Source organism: Neofelis nebulosa, chromosome 17 (assembly GCF_028018385.1).
Source record: "Neofelis nebulosa isolate mNeoNeb1 chromosome 17, mNeoNeb1.pri, whole genome shotgun sequence".
Taxonomy (NCBI): domain Eukaryota; kingdom Metazoa; phylum Chordata; class Mammalia; order Carnivora; family Felidae; genus Neofelis; species Neofelis nebulosa.
Window position 1 is genome coordinate 32635045 of NC_080798.1, and position 21661 is coordinate 32656705.

General features: G+C 44.2%; 1 long non-coding RNA gene across 1 annotated transcript; it reads left to right on the forward strand.

Annotated features, from left to right (window-relative positions):
- Positions 1–4645: 4645 nt before the first annotated feature.
- LOC131499136 (uncharacterized) lies at positions 4646–18973 on the forward strand. The gene is made up of 3 exons (XR_009255737.1): positions 4646–4997; positions 17640–17769; positions 18732–18973. It is a non-coding gene; the product is annotated as an uncharacterized LOC131499136 (long non-coding RNA).
- The last annotated feature ends 2688 nt before the right edge of the window (positions 18974–21661 follow it).

Sequence of the window (21661 nt, forward strand, 5' to 3'; positions counted from 1 at the left end):
AGGACAAACTGGGCAGAAGTAAATCAATTCAGCCACTCTGTCGGTCTCATCCAACAGATCAGATTAGTAGAGCTTGGGGAAAACAATCCACGTCCCTGGGAGGGTACATTTCTGGTGTTTCTTCCTCAGCCAGTATACATACCACATGGACATGTTCTGCTAACAAAACCCCAAAGTGCCATTACCTAACGGACCCTCTGAAAAAGATTTTGATGAAAAGGATAGGTACTTCTATAATAAAAGCTATCTCGGAATTCACGAGGACTTAAATGCAAACATCCCGTCTAAAAAATAATATTTTTAACATTTCTTTTCAGTTGCCTTATTTTGGGAGAGAGCCCACGCAAGCGGGGGAGGAGCAGAGAGAGAAGGCGAAAGACAATCACAAGCAGGCTCCGCGCTGTCAGCACAGAACCCAGCGTGGGGCTCGAACTCACAAACCGTGAGATCATAACCTAAGCCAAAACCAAGGGTCAGAAGCTGAACCGCCCGAGCCACCCGGGCGCCCCTAACAATAATACTAATAGCTAGCACTAATTGAGCTTTGCAAAGGCCAGACATTCTTCTAAACATTTGATAATGCATCATCCCAATTCTGGCAACAAACCCACAAGACCATATGCACGACTGTCCCTATTATCATGGCGCGGAGAAGTTAAGTACGGTATCCCACACGGCGCACTGGAGGTGTGAGTCCAGGAAGTCAGACCCGAAGTCAGACCCGGAGCAGGGCTCTCTCACTCAACCACATCTCCTCCCAAAGTGTCATACCTGTGAGTCCCTAGGTTCGCAAGGCCGTGGCTTAATGTTTTAAAACCAATCCGCCTTACCTATCCTCTGTTTCCGATGCTTCTAGCTGAGAAAACAGTCTAAATTCAAACAGACAACATGAGATTCTTCCCAGAACGGGTGTCCAACTACCTACTCGCGATTCGCAGCAATCGAGTTGCATGAAGATACTTTTCCTCCAAATCCAGGGCTGGCAAACGTTTCCCGGGAGAGGCGGATGGTAAATATTTTACATTCTGGGGGCCGTCGGGTCACGGTTAGAACTTACTCAAAATCTGCTTGTGTAGTGAGAAAGCCGTCAACGGTTAAATAAGCACGGCTGTTATTCCAATAAAACTTTATTTATGGACACTACATTTTGAATTTCATATAGTTTTTATGTGTCATGAAATATTATATTCTTCTTTTGATTTTCCTTTACGACGTGGCAGACGTTAAAACCATTCCTACCTCTGAGGATGAACAAAAAAACGGGCAGTGTGTTTGATCCGGCCCGCGGGCTATTGTTTGCCAAACTGCCTCAAACCGCTTGCTTATATCCAAATCAATCTTTGGGAACACACGAGGCTTCTCTGAAGGTAAAAAATAAAACCTCCACGTCCGCGGTTTTCTAATTTCTTTGCAGTATTTATCTCTGTTTTCTGGGCCGAACTTTTTCTTTTCTTTTTTTTTCTTTTTTTTTAAAGGGAGGTTTAAAATTTTATGTCAATAAATATTTAAGCATCCAGAAGATTAAATTCCACGTCTGCCTCGGCTGCCAATACGCAGAAATGGGAGTCGGTTGTCTCTACTTGTTTTGAAACTCAAGCCCAAGACAAAGTAAAATATATTCCCAAATATCTACAAATGCGCACATGAAATATAGGTGTATTTTAAAGAATAACCTAACAGAAAGTACTTTAAATTTCACAGCCTTTGCTAATGCAGGCAGCTAATCCTATTTACATTCATATTAGCCTTGGTATCTTTTTCCCTAAGATTTACCTATTTGTATGCTTGCATGAGTTAAACTGCCTTTTGCATGATATCAGGACTTTTGTAATTTAAATCTATAAAAGGCAATTTCTTTTAAATATACTTCCTAACAGTGGGTGAAAGCAGCACTAAAGTTATTTGAGGGTTGTACACCTCAGTAAACATGTGCACTGAACTCCAGGCAGTGTGCAGACTGTGGGAATTAATCTTCTACTGTAGGAGTGGAACAGAAAATAAAATCAAGGCTGAGAAAGCCCTAGCCTTTGAAAAGGGCCAGTTTGCATTGTTATCGAAGGAAATGGCGTGTTTTAGAATGGGTGTTTAGACAAGGAAAACTTTCTTCCCCTCCCGACATCATCGCTGTGACTCTTTACCTCCAAAATGACTTCAGCCACACGGTGAGCACGTTTTGCAATTTAATGTTGGTGCGGGCTGATAAACAGAACGTGGGGGGCCATTTGGCGGCTGGGGACAATTTTAAGATGTCATAGCTGTGACCCTCCGCGGACCACAGGCAGCAGTGCAAGTGGGTATAGATTGGGGGGCCTGGGGGTGAGGTGCCAAAGAACAAATTGTATCCAGCGGGAGTTACATTCCCTCCCCCGCCCCCACCGTTCCTGGGGAACGTTCGTCTTCACCCCCTTCAGTTGACACGGGGGGGGGGGGGCAAATAGGTTAATATATAATCTTGCCCCCAAAGAAGCAGTGTCTTCCTGACACGTTGGACATACACATCAACTACCTCTCTCTCAGCAGGGCTGGGATTTTCCTAGCCAAAAGTGCGTGAAATCAGAGGGAAGGGTCTCCCAGACCTACGCCCTCACTCCTGGCTACATTGAGCATGCGGTCCCAGGAGAACGACCCCCCCGGGGTTCACTCCCTGTGACTCAGGCACCCGTCCCAGAGCTTACCAGGTCACCAGCTTGGGCTTGAAGGAACCAATTTCCAACTCCGGTCTCACACCGAAAGCAACCCCACAAGGAAGCCGGAAAAATACAGTGTTTTCAACTTTGCATCGGGAGCCGTGGGGTTGGCCCGACGTGGGGCCTCAGGCCCGCACAGAACCAGGCCCCAGCTTGGGAGGCACTTGGGGAAGGGAATGTCCCTCCAACTAACCTCTTAAGGTTTGCCCTTCCGCCTTTCTGTGACTGTAATGGCTACACAACCGAAGCGTCTGGACGGAAAGGGGGCACTGTGCTCACTACCCGGTTAATTACACAAAGCCTCAGCCGCCGGCCCCTGGCTACCGAAGGCCACATGCACGCATGCGCGCACACATACCCCCAGACCCGCCACCCTGAAAGGAGCCATTATAAATGTTTCATGTGGAACTTTCACAACCTATCAGACTCACCAGAGTTTTCAAATTAACTCCCTTTCTGCCCAAGGGGATCGCTCTGAAAGAGATTTCTCCAGCCTGGAACCTCTGCGAGAAAATTCTGAATTTGAAACAGAATGCAAATAATGCATTTTGACTCCCTAATCAACAAATGGGATCAACTTGAATTGATTAAGAACCTTTGAAATTAGCTGTCTCTAATTCCCTCCATGGCCTGCTCTGCTGGTACCCTGAAGACTGGCGGGGGGGGGGGGTATGCACGCGCGCACGCGCGTGTGTGCACGCACACCGTTGTGTCCCTCTGTGTGGTTGGAGTGAGGGTTGAGAAGTTTAGTCTCATTTTCTTTCCGAGCTCGTATAATGGTCTTAAAAAAAAAAACAACAACAACAACACCAAAAAACACCCTTTTTAAAATTTTATTTTAATGGTGACACAACTCTCAGAAAGAAAGCATTCACCTGGTGCAATTATGTGGGTTTTCGTGAAGCGCATTTCCAAGAGTTACTAGGCTGCATGAAACCCTGCACAACTTTAGTGGGGGGGGGGGGGGGGGGAACAAACCATAAAATCTGAAATGAATGTATAAATAATATGCAACTGTCTAGACAGTATAGGGCACTTGCAAAGAGAGCAGGTCGGGAAAAAATTGTCCATCAGTCAGACAACCATATCTGATTCTGATGGTAAATAATGGCACAGATATTCAGCATTCTCTGTATGCGAAAGGCTTCGCTGGGCATTCATTCTTCCCAAGCCAGTGGTCTTCTACTTATCTAGTGCTTTATGCAGCCTTTGGAAAATGCACTTGCATTTTAAACATTAAAATTAATGCCCAAAGAATAGCGGTGAAGCACGGGGGCGCCACTGACCTGTGTGATTGGCCTTTGGTAAAGCAAAAATAGCCCTTCTCGATCAACAATATGTGCTTTAACACATGGCAAAAAAAAAGGGGGGGGGGCTTGAAAATGAAATCAGACGTGTTAAATAATTATTCCAGCATTTCAGCACGAACGGTGATTGCCCTGCTCTGCGTCAGCCGAGAAGACCCTTGCCCGCAACGTGCGCCACACGGAAATTGCTCTCCTCCCAAGCTAGGAGCACGGACAAGGTTCCTCAGCTCGTGCCTGAGGTTGGGGACAGCCACCAGCTGGCTCCCCGGCCTCACAGTCCCACCTGCTCTCTGAGAGCGAACCCCAAACCCCGCTACCGTGAACCGGACCGCATGCCTACCGGAGGAAAGATCCTTCCTCACGCTGAAGGGGGGGGGGGGGGGGGCGGGGGAAGTTCAAGGGCAGCCAGGTGGCAGTCCTGCTCAGGGCGGAGCAACCACGCTCCCCAAACGGGTCGGCCCCTTAGGCAAGGCGCTGATGATGATCAAATGATAAGAGTTAACAGTCTCCAAGTATCGAGAGCTTACTGCACGTAAGCTGAATTGGGAGGCAGCCTCTCGTCGAACCCTCCCAGAAATCCATCGCGGTTGTGATGATTTATTATCGTCGTTTGACGTCTGAGAAACTCGAAGGGCCGAAAGGTCAAGTGACTTGCCTGCAGCCCAACAGCCAGCCTGGCGGCCGGGCGCAAGGTGGATGCCAGGCTGAGCTCGGGCTCTGACCTCTCTTGGGTGCCCGGATCTGTAGGGCAGACTTCCCCCAGGAGGGGCGGCGGGCACAGCGCTGGGCCCACCCACACGAGAGCGCTTTGCTTCTTGCAAAACAGCAAGTTGCGCACGTCAACCGTTGGCATCAGGACAGCAATCAAAATCAAGACCTTTTGGAGCCCGTCTTCTTGTACCCAGAGGGAAACTGAGGCCTGGACCCAGGCTTAATTCCCGTCTGGCTTCTGAGCCATTGCCATGAGTCAGAAGCCAAAAGTTTCTTTTCGTTCCTTCTTGTGGTAGGTAGCGGTGTCCCATCTAAAACGGCTGTTGGTCGACTGGTGTTTGCTATTTAATATCTCACAGGCTAATGTCTTCGTGACTTTTTACTTATTTTTATTATTATTATTATTTTTAATGTTTAATTAGTTTTGAGAGACAGAGAGTGCGTGGGGGAGGGGCAGACAGAGAGGGAGACGCAGAATCTGAAGTGGGTTCCAGCCCTGAGCTGTCAGCACAGAGCCTGACCCCGGGCTCCAACTCAGGAACCGCCAGATCATGACCCGAGCTGAAGTCCGACGCTTAACCAACTGAGCCACCCAGGCGTCCCTCCTCGTGACTTTTTCAATCACGTAAATAGGGAAGCACAAGTGAGAAATACAGTGACTCTGGGTGGTTCCTCCCTTGAGTTGCCGCTGTTTGTATTAAACACAACCCCATACGTGGAAGGGTTCTGGAAGGTTCAAAAGGCCTTCTAGAGCTGAAAGATGATTCTGAGAAAGCATGTATTAGGCTGGGTGTTCAGCGCTGAACAATGAAACCTATTTCCTTCCGAAACTGCCAGCGGACATTCTGGAACACCTATGTCGGTAATCTACCTTTTGGTTTTAAATCGGTCAGAAGTGCCCTCGCTCGGGCCCTCTCGCCGGGAGCAGTGACGGGCTGGTCCCCTTTCCCCCAGGGCTCCCTCTGCCGCCTCTCCCTCCCGACAGGCAGGAGGGGTCCCGCCAGGTGGCCTCCAGGACCGGGGCCATTGCACCCACCGTCCCTTCCTTCTGGGCTGCCCGCGTTGTTCCCTTTTAATGCCATTGATTCATTTCCCTCTTGTTTTGAACAGGCGAACAGGACACATTTGCTGCCACCAGCAGGTGTCAGTAGTTCATACGGCTCAATTTGTCTGCCCCAAACCCACGGTAGGGCTGATCTCGCAAGGCTCGCGTCTCGAGTTTCCATTTCAAAGTATTATGCTGCGATCTTGGCATTAAAGATTCATAAGTTGAATTAAAGATTCATTTTGGGGGGGGGGGAGGTTGCATTATTATCAGGCAAATCACGTTCCTTTCATTTTAAACATACCGGCTATTACGATTTCATCTTTTTTTTTTTTTTTTTTTGCTAAAAGCTCAATTACATCAATATCACTCGAGACCCTCCAAAAACTATGCTAAAAGCCAGGCTTCTCAGCGGCCAAACGCCTATTGCCCTTTAAGGATTAACTTTGCTAAGAAGGAATCCCATCCCTCCAATGCAGAGTTATCTCCCTAATAAAAAAAACCGGAGCGAGTTACGCCTCCGCTTGAGACCTCGGCTGATGAAGCTTGAACTTCTTCCTCCGTCTTACAAAGCCTTCCCCAGACCAGGCCCGGCCTGCTGTGCCTCCTGTTCCCCTCCACACCAGGCCCGGGGCCTTGCCAGAGCGGGCCCTGCTGCTACAAAGGAACCTTCTTCTTCCTGCTGCTTTCGTTCAAGACCTAGGCTCAGTGACACCCCGATGGCCCTCATCTTGGGCCTGTCTCTGTGTCTCGACGAGCCGGTTTACCTGGGCGTATCATACAATATCTCTATGCGCCTCCCTCCCCCAAAGATAGGGGTTGAGGATTATTTCTATTTGTAACCCCAGGGATCAGCCCTAATACAGGGCTTCTAATACAGGGTGTGATCGCATGAAGTGCTCAAGAAATAATCCCAATGGTCCCAGCCTCTGGTTGGTACCAGAGCTCCTGAAGTTCATGTTTGTTGGTCTGATCTAATGCGATTTAAAAGAAAAAAATTTAGGTTTCTTTGTTCTGAAAAAAGAGAGCAAGAGAGCGGGGGAGGGGCAGGGAGGGAGGGAGAGTGAATCCCAAGCAGGTTCCGCACCGTCAGCGCGGAGCCCGATGCGGGGCTCAAACTCACGAACCGTGGGATTCTATGAGATTACGACCTGAGCTGAAATCAAGAGCTGGACGCTTAACTGACCGAGCCACCCAGGCGCCCCTTATCTAATTTTAAGAGTCTAGATGGGAGACAGTGATCCCATTTACATTTGACCGAGAAAGTGCCTGCCTTACAAAGCGTCTGGCCCAACACCTTGTCTTGCAGGAGGGCCTGACAGGCCAGGTGTGGAAGCCCAATCATGGGGGCCACAGATGCCAGTCATATTTTCGAAACTGAATGATGCCAGCAGTAAAAATGCTTTGATCTCCATCTGTCGGATTCTTGTAGCTACTTCTTGGTCAATACTGAGCTTAGAGAGGAAGGGTCTCAATGAGCCACTGCTGAAAGCCCGACGGGTCGTCTGTATTCTTTTAGCTCAGAATTGGATGATGGGCCCCTGGACCACAGCAGGACCCCATGGAAAACTTTCTTTCTTCAGCGGACGTTTCTGACTTAAGGAGTCTGCTCCATTCGCTCTCATCTGGGGTCTCCATTTCCTGTTCCGGAAGGGAACCCCGAGTCCCGCCTCAGCACTGGAGGCGTGAGATTTACACCAAAACGCGAATGATAACCACCGCAGCAACAACCCACACCGGAATGAAAGATCATCTTGGCGGACCACCAGCTACGCTCTATCCCACTGTTCATCCTACTCACTTTGAAATAGCAAAGTTTCACTGAACGGAAATAGATACCCAAGGATCACTCACAGAGAGCTGAATCTAAATTTTTTCTTAAAAAAACAAAAACAAAAACAAATTGAAACAAAAACAAATCGTCAAAATACTTTTTTAGAAAAAAAATTTTTAATGTTCATTTAATTTTGAGAGAGACAGAGCACGAGCCGGGGAGGGGCAGAGAGAGAGGGAGACACAGAATCCGAAGCAGGTTCCGGGCTCTGAGCTGTCAGCATGGAGCCCGACGCGGGGCTCAAACTCACGGACCACGAGATCGTTACCTGAGCCGAAGTTGGACGCTTAACCGACTGAGCCGCCCAGACGCCCCTCGAAATACTTTCTGAATCGAACTGATGTTTCATTCTGTTCCAGCGTTGGGTACACATCAGGTGATACTGTTTTCCAAGCACAGAAAAATATTCAGCAAATTTCCCTATGTTCATTGCTTCCCTTTCTACCCTTTAATTCCCTTGAATTAAATCACATTCCCTCTTGGTCACCACCTTTCACAGCTCTGTTTCATCTTTGACAATATATATGCATGAATGACCAAAAAAGGTAGCCCAAAGATTTTTATCTAAGTTGGTATAATATTTCATGTTTTCTCAAAGACGAAATTTTGAAATTCGTGGCCGGGGCACCTATGATGACAGAATATCCTCTTCTTAAGAAGCTTGAAAGAATTTGTGAAGGATGATCTTTTAATAGATTTCAAGTCGATGAAATGTGTCGCTTTGCCATCCACGGAGTTAGCCTGTGGGGCTTCTAGTTCTGACTTGCACACTGTTCCATCCTGACAGGTGAGCACTGGTTCAACAAGAGGGTTGGGAAACCATATGACCGTTCAGCAACTTGTTCATTTGCTCATTCATTCATTCAACAAATATTCAGTGAGTCCTTCCGCGATAGGCCCAGAGCGGATCCCAGGGAATTAGTAGTAAATAAATCATAGCCCTCTGTGGGGTTCACAGAGATTAGTAGAGGAAAGAAACAGCCGTGGATAAATCCCCCCAGGATGAGGGCCACAGAGAGCCAGCAAGGAACTCGAAGCTCCTTACTCTTTCGGTTCATGGTAGTGACCATTTATTCATCCGGAGATGAAACACCTATTGCCTGAGGATTCGAGTGCCGGGACATAAGTTTCTTGAACTCTCTATAGCTGTACTCTGTCAAGCAGGGAGTACTTCTAAATCCACCCAGGCCCTCTCACCAGCACGAGCTACGCTCACGAGCTACGCTCGAAAGTTAAACTTTTTATCTTCTATGAATGGTCTCGCGTGGGTCTAACACACACAGCTGACATTTTTAAAAAGCAGTAATGTGAAATCTAATAGGTAAAAATTCTAGCCATAAAAAGATGTAAAACATATTGAAATAATAGCTTAATTTTTCTTTCAGCGAGACAAACTAAATTTAAAACAAAATCGGTCATGTTCGGCTCCCAAAACTTATAGTAGAAACATGAATGTAAAATTATAGGTTATTTTTTTTTTTAAAGTACTAAGAACAAGTTCCTCCCTCACTTTTCAAAGATGAAAGAAGGAAGACTTATTGAACTTTGGTGAAATAAAGATTTAAGCATTCATTCTGCCTGAGGGACTGTACTTAGTCATCATGCCTCAAATTCTGACAACTAGAGACACTCCTTTGAATTAAAACATTGTCATCAGAAGATTCCTATACTCTACATATTAACCTCAGAGGCAAGAAGCTTATTATAACATATTAGTATCTTGTGATAAAATATTATCGCTTAATTTGTAAAAAAAATCAGCTAACCACAACCTTGGAAAGCCTTCAGCAGAAATACAAAAGAACAGGGTTCAGGAAGAGTATATTTAACTAACGATGAATCTCCATGGCTTTTCATGTCATTTTGAGAATACTATTTCTTATTGATTTGTGAGAACTCATTATATATGTTAGTGAAAATCTGCTGGCTTTGCCCCTTCACATTCCTTCTCCTTTCTTCTGGTAAGAGAATCACTCTGCATTATGAAAAATGCATTCCGGATATTTTGTATGGCGCTGACTTACCCCTCTCCCTGCCACAGGGGTAGCATATGACCCAGGCCTGGCCAGAGACATGGATGGATAAACCACTAGAACCCAAGAACAAAAGAGAAAGTAACCCTCCTCCAGCCACAGGCTACTTCAGTGATGGCCATGTGACGCCATCTGGGCCAAAATCCTTCCAAAAGCTTTTCTCCTAGAGCTTCAGAGAAGCAGCTCTCTTGCCCGGGAGACCATTAAACTGGTAGGAGGCACTGAGGTACAGGTAAGCAACATGGCTTCCTTAAGAAGAGAGCTGCAGGGCACCAGCCCTGGACTTTACTGTTACAGGAGCTAGAAAATTCCCTTGTATGCTTTAGCAGTATTTGAATTGGACCACTGTCACCTCAGGTAAAAACAGTCTTACAAGTAATCACACATTGAAGACAATTGCCATTTTGTCTGTCACATAGGTGGCAAGGGCTTTTGCCCAATGTTTGTCTTTTAATTTTAAGGTTTCTGTCCTATAGAAGTTTTTCATTTTTAAGGAGTTAATCCTTTCCCTCTTTAGTGTCTAGTTTTGCTGATATACCTCAAAACTCCTCCTCAAAAGCCTTCTCTAATCAAAGTTAACAAAATGACCTATTTTTCTAGGACTTTCATGGTGTCGTTTTTATACGTAACCTTTAATCCGCCTTCACTTTCTTGTACTGTCGGGCGTGCATTTTGTAAATTTTGTTTACAGATGGTCAGTTGTCCCCAAATTGTTCGGTGAACAGTCCAGTCTTTTTCCAATTATTCCAAAGCTACCTTTTCTTTGTCTCAATCCATATTCGTGCTTGGTTTTGGTCTTGGCTCTCAGTTGCGTTCATCTGGACCTCCCTCATCCTGCATCTGTTCTGTACCAACTTTAATTAGTTAATTTTTATACCTGGTAGAAGAAAGTTTATTTTCATCATTCTTTTCCTGGCTATTCTTGCATATTTATATTTCCGGAGCACTTTTAGAATCAGTTTTCTTTCTGGGGAGCCTGGGGGGCTCAGTTGGTTGGGCATCCGACTCTGGCTCAGGTCACGATCTCACAATTTGTGAGTTCAAGCCCCGCGTCGGGCTCTGTGCTGACCGCTCAGAGCCTGGAGCCTGTTTCAGATTCTGGGTCTCCCTCTCTCTCTGACCCTCCCCCGCTCATGTGTGTGCGCGCTCTCTCTCTCTCTCGCTCTCTCTCTCAAAAATAAATAAATTTTTAAAAAAAGAATCATTTTATTTTTTTTTTTTAATTTTTTTTTCAACGTTTTTTATTTATTTTTGGGACAGAGAGAGACAGAGCATGAACGGGGGAGGGGCAGAGAGAGAGGGAGACACAGAATCGGAAGCAGGCTCCAGGCTCCGGGCCATCAGCCCAGAGCCCGACGTGGGGCTGGAACTCACGGACCGCGAGATCGTGACCTGGCTGAAGTCGGACGCTTAACGGACTGCGCCACCCAGGCGCCCCAGAATCATTTTTCTTTTAAGTTTCATAGGGGGCAGCTGGGTGGCTCAGTCGGTTGAGTGTTCAACTCTTGATTTCAGATCAGGTCACGATCTTTTACGGTTCGTGGGATCGAGCCCCAGACTCCGTGCTGGCACCGCGGAGCCTGCTTGGGATTCTCTCTCCCTCTCTCTCTGCCCCTCCCTCTCTCTCTCTCACAAATAAATAAATAAACAAACAAACAAATAAAAAAGCTTTAAAAAAACAAAACCAAAAACCTTACTGGCGTTTCCTTTGGAACCAGGTATGCGTATGAATTTGGAGAGAAGTGATATTTTCATAAGACTGAGTCCACTCATGCAAAGATAAAGTGCCCTCTTGAGTTAAGGTTATTTCTATGCTCCTCAGTAGAGTTTAATAACTTTCCTTACACGGGTCCTGAGCAGTTTGCGTTTTTGTTAAATTTTTTAATTATGATTGTTTAAACCATCATATTTTCTAAAGAGTGTTTACTGTTATATCGGCATAGGATCGTAGATCTCATTCCAGAATATTTTTGCAATACTCTGGAAAAAAAGAAACCATGTATCTGTCAGCAGTCACCCCCCCCATTCCCCTCTCCTCCCACCCCCTGGCAAATACGAATCTACCTCCTGTCTCCATAGATTGGCCTATTGTGGTCATTTCATGTAAAGGGAATCATGTGATATGTGGCATTTGTGTCCGGCTTTCAGTTAACATGATGTTTTCAGGATTTATCCATACTGTTGCATGTGTCAGTACTTTCTTTATATGGCAATAATATTTCATTGTATGGTTATACCTTGTTGTTTGCCCACTCATCAGTTGATGGATATTCGAGTTGTTTTTGCTTTTATACATAATCCTGCTATGAACCCTCGTGTACAAGTTTTTGTGTAAACATATTTTCCCTTGTCACGTGTGTATATCTTGTACCATAGGCTAGTTTTACCTGATATAAAAGTTGGTATAAATGGAATCATACTTCTGCTGTCTGACTTCTTTTGTTCAGTACGTTTCTGAGATTTGTTCACATAGATCTTTCCCTCTTATTGTTCGGTACTATTTCCCTTTTTTAAGTTTATTTATTTATTTTAAGTAATCTCTACACCCAACATAGGGCTCAAACTCACAACCCTGAGATCAAGAGGAGAATGCTTCTCAGACTGAGCCAGCCAGGTCCCTCTGGGTAGTATTTCATTCTACGAATATATCAGTTTGTTTACCCAGTCTCCAGCGGATGGACGTTTGGGTGGTTCTCATTTGGGGCTCTTATAAATAAAGCTGCTCTGAACACGCCTCTATACACCTTTTTATGAACCAAAGTTTTGATGAATTTTAAGTATAGAGCTAGGACTTGAATTACTCAACCCAGAACAGGTGTATGGTTAGCTCTACAAGAAAATTCCAGAGTTTTCCAAGTGGTTGTACCGTACTAAATTCTCACCAGTGATGTATTCAAATTCTGGTCACTCCACATTCTCATTAACATTCGGTATTACCAGTCTTTTAAGATTTTAGTTACTCTGTTGGGGATGTAGTGGTATCTCACTATGGTTTTAATTACTATTTTTCTGATGACTGATGATGTAGAACGTTTTTTCGTATGCTTATTGGCCATTTGTACCTTTTCTATTGTGATTTGTCTGTTCAAGTCTTTTGCACATTTTAAAAGTTGCATTGTCTTGTTAGTAAGGAATTGTAAAAGTCCTTTATATAGTCTAGGTATAAGTTCTATGCCACATATATTTTTTGTAAATGTTTTCTTCCAGCCTGTACTTTGTTTATTCATGTCCTTGATGGTGGGATTTGATGAGTAAAAATTTTTAACTTTTGATGAAATATTACGTATTGTTGCTTTAAATTTTATGGTTATTCCTTGCAGTATCTTTTCCAAGAAGTCTTTACCCCAAGGTCATGAAAATTTTCTCCTATATTCTCTCCTAGAAACTTGATAGTTTTGGCTTTTATAATTAGGTCTGTGATTCATCTGGAATTAATTTTTGTATATGGTGTGAGATAAGGGTCAAAGCTCATTTGTCCCCACGAGATATCCAGCTCTTCCAATGGCAATTGTTAAATGTTTTCCTTTATTGATTATTTTGGTGCTGTTGTCAAAAACCAGTTGACTGTGTCATTGTGGGTTTATTTCTGGAATCTCTATTGTGTTTAATTAATCAGCCTATTCTTACACTAAATCCCACACTACATTTGTTACTGTACCTCTTCGTAAGTCTTAGAAGTAAGCTGTATGAGTTTTCCAAACTTGTTCTTATTTTTGAGGTTGTTGTAACCATTTCCATTTCCACTTGAGTTTTATAATCTGTTTGCCAATCTAGACCAAAAGACTGTTGGGATTTTTATTGTGGTTCATTTAATTTAGAGATCAGTCTGGGGAGAAGTGACATCTTAACAATATCGAGTGCTCAGATCCATAGACATTACATCTCTCCATTTATTTAAGTTCAGTTTTCTCCGCAATATTTTATAGTTTTCAGTACGGTGGTCTTACACATTTTTATTAAATGTATTTTTAAGCATATATTTTTTATGATATTGTAAAAATTTTTACTTTATTTTCCAAATTTTTGCTACTAGTATATGACAATACAATTAAGTTTTATAAATTTACCCTGTACCCTAGCACCTTGCTAAATGTGTTTATTTTGGCCCTTGGTTTTGTAGCTACTTTAGGATTTGCTGTGTGCATAATCAAGATGTCTGTGAATAAGAACAGATTTACTATTTACTTACTCCTTTTTGATCTATATATTTTTTATTTCTGTTTCCTGCCTTAATTGTACCGGCTAAAATCTCCAACACACTGTTGTGCAGATGTGGAATAGTGCATTTGTATCTTGTACCCAGTCCTCAGAGGAAAGTGTTTAGCCTTTCACTATTAAAGTGATAGGATTCTCAAGGATGCTTTTATCAGATCGAAAAAGCCTTCCTTTATTCCTAGTTTCTAAGAGTGTTTTTGTCTTTTTCAAAATCATAAAATGCTCCCGGAAAAGCACAAGTCTTACGTCACAAGGGAAGAGATGTCCCTGTTCTTGACCAGGCTGAAGCAGGAAAGGAGGTTAGTCGTAAATGGGAGGAGAGATTTTTTGCTCTTTCTAAGGCCAAGAAAGGTTGAGTCTGGAGTAAGAGGAAAGAGCATGCTTAGAGATTACAGGGATGGGGACAAACTGGCTTAGCCAAGCTGAGGTAGGCTAATGGCCAAGATGAGGCCCGAAGTGAGGTCAAGTCAGGGCTGTGGGTTCGAGAGACACCTGTGGTGAGCACCTGGGTGGGTCAGTCAGTTGAGTGTCCGTCTCTTAATTTCAGCTCGGGTCATGATCCCCGGGTCGTGGGATCGAGCCCCCCATTGGGCTCCGTCCTGAGTGTGTGGAACCTGCTTTGGAGGCCTTCTCTATCTTCCTGGGCTCCTCAGGCCCCAGTCTAAAATAAACTTTTTAAAAAAGGGTTTTTTTAAAGAGACACCTGTAGTATTAATAGGGTGAACATTCATCCTTGTTTGCCTGGGAATGTCCTGCTTTTAAAACCGAAAATTCATGGGAAATCCCTGAGTCCTGGCCAAACTGGGGATGCTTGGTCGACCTAGGTATTAGTCGTATGTTACCCTTTGTGTTGAGCCCCCAAGACTTCAGTAAAGACCGGACTGGAAGTCCCAGCTCTGTCTTAGCTGTGCTTTGGAGAATAGGGTGGGGGCATACGTCCATGAGTGAGGAGAACTTCTCTGGTGAGAGGCAGCCAGCCGAGACTCTGCGTATTAACCAGGACCCGTTAGTGGAACATAGAAACGGTCTTTGGGGATCCCAGTAGAAAGATCGGGAAGGCGACAGGGACAGCATGGAGCCTGGACTTCCTGCGGGCGCTTAGAGCATTATGTGTTTGATCACTAAAGAGAAGTCCTGACCTTGAACAGGTGAACTTGGGGACATCTGTGTTACATATAGTTCGAGATATCTTCCTGTCTTGTGTGGAAAAACACATGCCAACCTCAGAGTTGATTGGCCATTCCTTTCTTTGTTGCCAAATATACAAGGGACACTTTTCATTCCCCACATCAGGTGTCCCCATGTAGAATTGCCTATGTGTCACCATCTTCTCCATGGGAAGAGTGAGACAATTGTCTTTTTTTTTTTAATGTTTATTTATTTTTTAGGGAGAGAGAGAGACAAACAGACAGAGCATGAGTGGGGGAGGGGCAGAGAGAGAGGGAGACACAGAATCCGAAGCAGGCTCCAGGCTCAGAGCTGTCGGCACAGAGCCTGATGCGGGGCTCGAACCCACGAACCGTGAGATCATGACCTGAGCCGCAGTCGGACGCTTAACGGCTAAGCCACCCAGGCGCCCCCTGTTAGACAGTTGTCTTAAACCCTGGCTGTACTGCTTTCTGGTTTTAGAACCTTAGAAAAATCTCTGGAGTCTTGGCAGCATCACTTTCCCTATGTCCTCCAGTCTTTTAGAATTAGGAGAATTAAATGAGTCAAGTTATAAGAGCAGAGCCACGTTATGAAATCTGTGGGCCCTTGGCACTCCGCCTTCATGGGCCCCCTCCTCCATAAAAATTGCCAAAAAGACAACTACAACCCAGACGGGTTTCATTATTATGTTCATTATCATCATATTATTTGTTTCATCTTATTTTATGAATTGATTCATATGTTAGCAGGTTATATTATTATCACACTTATTATTGTCCTCTGGCTTGAAAAGAAATGAAACTCACACATTCCTGCGTGCTCCGCAGCTCATGAGGCAGCCCTGTCGCCCAGGGCGGACGCAGGATGAGCCCGTAGTCCGCGCTCCCGGACTTTTCCGCTCTTTCTCTCCCATCGCACGTCGATAAAGAAGATCTTTCAAAACCTTCGAGCGGCAAATTGCAATCCGAGAAATGAAGCAAAGAGAAAATGCTCCCCGGGCCTGTGGATATCTGTAACAGCAGGTTTCACTTATAGTGAATATCACTTTACTGCTTTTAACAAACTTCAAAGAAAATGTTGTAAGGCCATTCATTCTCCATGTCTGTTTTACATCAGTCACAATTAGATCCTAGCTCCACTTCTCTCCCCTTGTTATACCTCATAAATTGTGTAACTAGAATGTATGTGTAGTATATGGATTACATTAGGAATTGTCAGAAGCAGCCCTGATAATAAGCATCTGTACTCGCCCCCGCTTCTGGCGGATCGGAATGGCTCTGGAGGGACGGGAACACATAGCACCCGCGACAAGCGGGTGGGGGGTGGTGTGTGGAAATCCCAAGCTCAGGGAAAGGGACCCTCCGTTCTTAAGAGTCCCCCTGGAGAACCCTGGAGCTGCCACCGTGGTGTTGAAACCACAGCGCCGCACTTCTATGAAAACCGTGTTCGTTTACCGGTTGCACGGCCGAGCAAACATGAGAACAAAAGGCAGATGTCCAATGCACTTGAAATCTTGCTTGCGGCTCATGGGAGGAAGTGTGGGTGTCCGGGGCAGGGCAGTTGAGCCCCCCCCCCCCCCCCGAGATGTCACCGGGGCAGGACTTTCGGTAAGCGATGAAACCGCCAGGGGATTCCCACCTTGGTTCTTCTCTGCTCCTTTTACTCCAGGCAAAGACCCTTCTTTTTGCCTTGTAAAGAACCAAGAGATGACTCATCAGTTGTTTCTGTTTGAAAGAGGCAGAAAAAAAGAAAGAAAGAAAGAAAGAAAGAAAGAAAGAAAGAAAGAAAGAAAGAAGAAAGAAAGAAAGAAAGAAAGAAAAAGGAAAAAAAAAGGTATATGGCCAAAGAATACAGAGTCCTTGTTCGAAATGAAAGAGCTTTAATATATTTATATTTATCACTCTGGTTGCATTTATAAGATCATTGAAATTCAAGACTGTCTCGTTTTGCTAGCAACGGGAGAGAGAGAACTGCTTCCCACATGTGGCTTTTCCTGATAACCCAAGCTTTGTATCCTTTGAAGCTCCAACACTTGTTAAAGTAGAATCTTTTTTCTTTTCTTTTTTTTCTTTCTTTTTTTTTTTTTTTTTTGGATAAAAATTTCCTAAATGTCACACGTGTTTTGCAGCCTTTTGGAGCAGACTTTCCCGAAACATAATTGAGTCTTTGTTGAGGGTCAGCCCGTGTTCTGCTAACTCGTGGAGAGGGTCAGTGCTGCGGGCACTCTGGCATTACACGGGCTGGGCTCACGGGACACTCTGCTGCTGTCACCAGATGAAACCTGGGGTGGTTGCAAGTCCCTGAGCACAGCCCCGTCCCCATCTGCAGCGATGGGACAGAGTCTGTGGGCTCCGAGGGATGCTGGGAGCGTTAGGGGACCTGCTGCGTACTTAAAGTGTTCCCTATGATGCTTGGGAGATAGTAAGCATTTTTTTAAGGGTAGTCAAGAAAAAGCATGGATAATAACATAAAGAAAATGAATAAGCAAAATAAAAATGTCATGAAAACTATAATACACCGGAAAAGCGTCTCTATGATACAGGCATGACGTCAAAGGCTTTTTGTGAACATAATTCATTCCACTGATCCTAGGTGGTCCCAGGGTCCCTTAGCCTCTGTTCAGGATTTCCCTGATTTCCCTAACTTTTCTTTGTACAGTCTGACCATTCTCCCTGCTCCCTGGGCTCAGTGCTGAATTCAGGTGATCTCCTCTAGCGTCTTGCTTCTAACATCCGGCGAGAACGGCAGCCGCATCAGGTTGGACAGAAGAATTTTTGAGCCAGAGCAGGTGAGTTCTGAGGCACGGTTTTCAGTAGTTTTTTTCTCAGGTAGAGGTGGAAACGTGTGACCTTTCATGCATTGCATTAGTCAGGATGGGCTAGGTTTTGCTACAGGAACAGACGACTTTGAATTTTTTTTTTTAACGTTTATTTATTTTTGAGACAGTGAGAGACAGAGCGTGAACAGGGGAGGGGCAGACAGAGAGGGAGACACCGAATCGGAAACAGGCTCCAGGCTCCGAGCGGTCAGCACAGAGCCCGACGCGGGGCTCGAACTCACGGACCACGAGATCGTGACCTGAGCCGAAGTCGGACGCTTAACCAACCGAGCCACCCAGGCGCCCCAGGAACAGACAACTTTAGAGCCTCCAAGGGCCTGACACAACAAAAGTTTGTTTCTTATTCATTTGATGCGTTCAGCTATTTTCCCCTTTATAACACATGACACGATTAAGACCGAAACTACTTAAGTCACTTGTCCACAGCCATAAAGATAGTAATAACATGGCTAAACTGATATTCAGAACAGGTCTGCCTGGCACCAAAGTCCCGTGTTCTTAACCAACATTTTCTGAATCTCAAATATACTCTAGTTCACTGAGGTTGATAAAAGAACCCTGAAATGAGGGACTTATATGATTGTTTCGTCTGTGCAATTTATCTACTAAAGAATGGTCAAATTTTCCTTTGTTCCCTTTTCTCTTCCCCATTGTCTTTCCACCAGAGGGACTGCTTTCAATTTAGTGAACACATTATGAGCATTTACTATGTGCTTAGCTGTGGAACATTCCATAAGGGATTCCAGGGCAGGGAATAACCACCATAGTTCTTGACCTCTGATAAATATTCTATAATCTTTTAAGGGAGATTACTGAATAAAAGAAAACAATGACAGAGGAGAGATAAAATATAGGACAGTTATATACATATAAGGGAGTTAACAGAATATCATTTGCATTATGTGCCACAGATAATTCGATTTGCTGTTGTCAACACTGGGGGATACGAAGAAGGGGCTTTAAGGATTGGCAGGACTTGGATCATACACCCTAAAGAAGAGGATGGATGAAAAAGGAGGAGGTTGGCCCGATGCAAAGGGAAAATGTGTGCTGGGAGGGGGAGCTAAACTGGCTGGGGAAAATAAAGGCATCTCATGGGGGACCTTGAATATCAGGGGAAAATCTGCATCCTATCCCATAGGCAAAGGAATAAAGGCAGATACAAAGCATGTGCCATTTCTTTCTTTTTCTAAGTGTTTTAAAAATAGAGAACACGAGACGCCTGGGTGGCTCAGTCAGCTGAGCATCCAACTCTTGGTTTCAGCTCAGGTCATGATCTCACGGTTCGTGGGTTCAAGCCCCGCGTTGGGCTCTGCGCTGACCATGCAGAGCCTGCTTGGGATTCTCTCTCCCTCTCTGCCCCTCCACTGCTCATACTCTCTCTCTCTCTCAAAATAAATAAATAAACTTAAAAAATATATATAGACCATGTCAGATAATGTTTGTCCTCCCACCCTGGCTCTTCCTGATTGTAATCATTACTTCTCTCACCCAAGAAAAAGCTACTCTGTCATGATTTGGTGGGTAACAGTCCAGTTTCCATGTTTACATTTTTCTTCTATTGGTGTACAAGTTATGCATTAGATTTCCATCTTTTATTATTATCCCTACCTTAACAGTAACACCTAAATTAAACTCTAGAATTAATCAATAACACCTCTTTTTGAATAATATGTGCTTTAACTCTGATCTGTTCTCCCATCATCCACGGTTTTATGACTCAGAAATTTATTTCTACCTTAGTTTTAAATATTCATAGAGGAGACTTTTTTCAAGATTTGATTTGATTTTTTTTTAATTTTTTTTTAACGTTTATTTTTGAGACAGAGAGAGACAGAGCATGAACAGGGGAGGGTCAGAGAGAGAGGGAGACACAGAATCTGAAACAGGCCCCAGGCTCTGAGCGGTCAGCACAGAGCCCGACTCGAACTCACGGACCACGAGATCTTGACCTGAGCTGAAGTCGGACGCTCAACTGACTGAGCCACCCAGGCGCCCCAAGATTTGATTTTATTTTAATTTTTAAGTGGCTTCATGCCCAGTGTGGAGCCCAATGCAGGGCTTGAACTCAGGATCCTGAAATAAAGACCCTGAGATCAAGACCTGAGCGGAGATCAAGAGTTGGATGTTTAACTGACTGAGCCACCCGGGCTCTGCCCCTTTAAGATTCATCATGATCTCAAGGTCATGATATCAAGCCCCATGTGAAGACCCACATGGAACTCCACATTGGGCTCTGCATTGAGCATGGAGCCTGCTTAAGATTCTCTCTTTCCCTCTCCCTCTGTCCCTCCCCTGCTCAAGCTCTCGTTCAAAAAAAAAAATTAAAAAATGTTTTTCAATGTTTATTTATTTTGGAGAAGAGAGAGAGAGAGTGCATGAGCAGAGGAGAGGCTGAGAGAGGGGGAGACACAGAATCCGAAGCAGGGTCCAGGCTCCAAGCTGTCAGCACAGAAGCTGATGTGGGGCTCGAACCCACGAACTGTGAGATCATGATCTGAGCCAAAGTCAGATGCCTAACCAACTGAGCCACCCAGGCGCCCCCAAAACGATTTATTTTTAAGTAATCTCTACACCCAACACAGGGCTTGAATTTACAATCTGGAGATCAGGAGTCACATGCTCTACTGACTGATCCAACCAGGAGCCCCATAAAGGAGACATTTTAAACTATGTTACTGCAGGTTTATTTAGCTTTACTAAAACATTTATCACTTTCTTAAATACTGCATTTTACTTCTTTTCCTTTTGTGCCAAAGTGAATCTTCACATACTACTTGACAAAGTATTATTTGCCAAAATAGTCTTTCAATGCCTGAAGCTGACTTTATTTTACTTTCACTCTGGAATGATAGTGCCTCTGTCAGCATTTAAGTGCATTTTTTTCCCGAGCATCTATCCTTGCATTTATAACACAATAGCTATGTTCTGCCCTGCTTTCGAGAAGTATGCTCTTAGTAGTAGGTAATGTGTTCTTTTTCTTTCTGTTAGTTTTTGAGGCTGATATTCTGCAGTTCAGCTACCATGTTTTAAAATGGGCTTATTTCTAACTGTACAGCATGGCACCTGGTATACTTTTTAATTTGAAGATTCATGTCTTAGATAATGGAAATTCTTAACTATTATCTTTTTGCCTTTTACTCTATTTTTTTTTTCCATTTGGAGCTCTTAAGAAACATGTAGACCCTTTTTATGTAATCAATTTTCATATTTTCCATCTCTATCTTTTGGTTATATTCTGAGTGATTTCCTCTGATCTGTCTTCCAGTTTGCTTATTCTCCCATCAGCCACATCTACTTATAGGCCTATTAGGTTTTCATCCTAAGGACTTTTTTTTTTTTTCACTTTTAGAATTTTCCTCCCAAATCTGACCATTTTCAAATAGTTTTATTCTTGGTTTGTGTTAATATTCCTTTTCTCATGTCCTGGAATGTTTTACAATATTCATTTTAAAACCTTTTCAGGGCCGCCTGCGTGGCTCAGTAGGTTAAGTGTCCAGCTCTCACAGTCTGTGAGATCGAGCCCTGTGTCTGGCTCTGTGCTGACAGTGCAGCACCTGCTTGGGATTCTCTCTCTCTCTCAAAATAAATAAATAAACGAAAAATAAATAAAGTCTTTTCAGATTGTTGTTCTGTTCTAGTTCTGGAGATGCAAATTTCCCCATTTGCCCCCTCTCCTGTGGTTGGCTTCCTTCTGTGGTTTCTTGTCTTTTTATTCTCTCTGTAAAGTCTTCCTTGTGGAGATAAGAGAGAAAGGGGAGTCTGTGGAAGTTACATGTGCTCTCGAGCATCCCTGTGTGGTGTTTTTACATTTACCAATTGTGGATGAGATTTTAGGAAA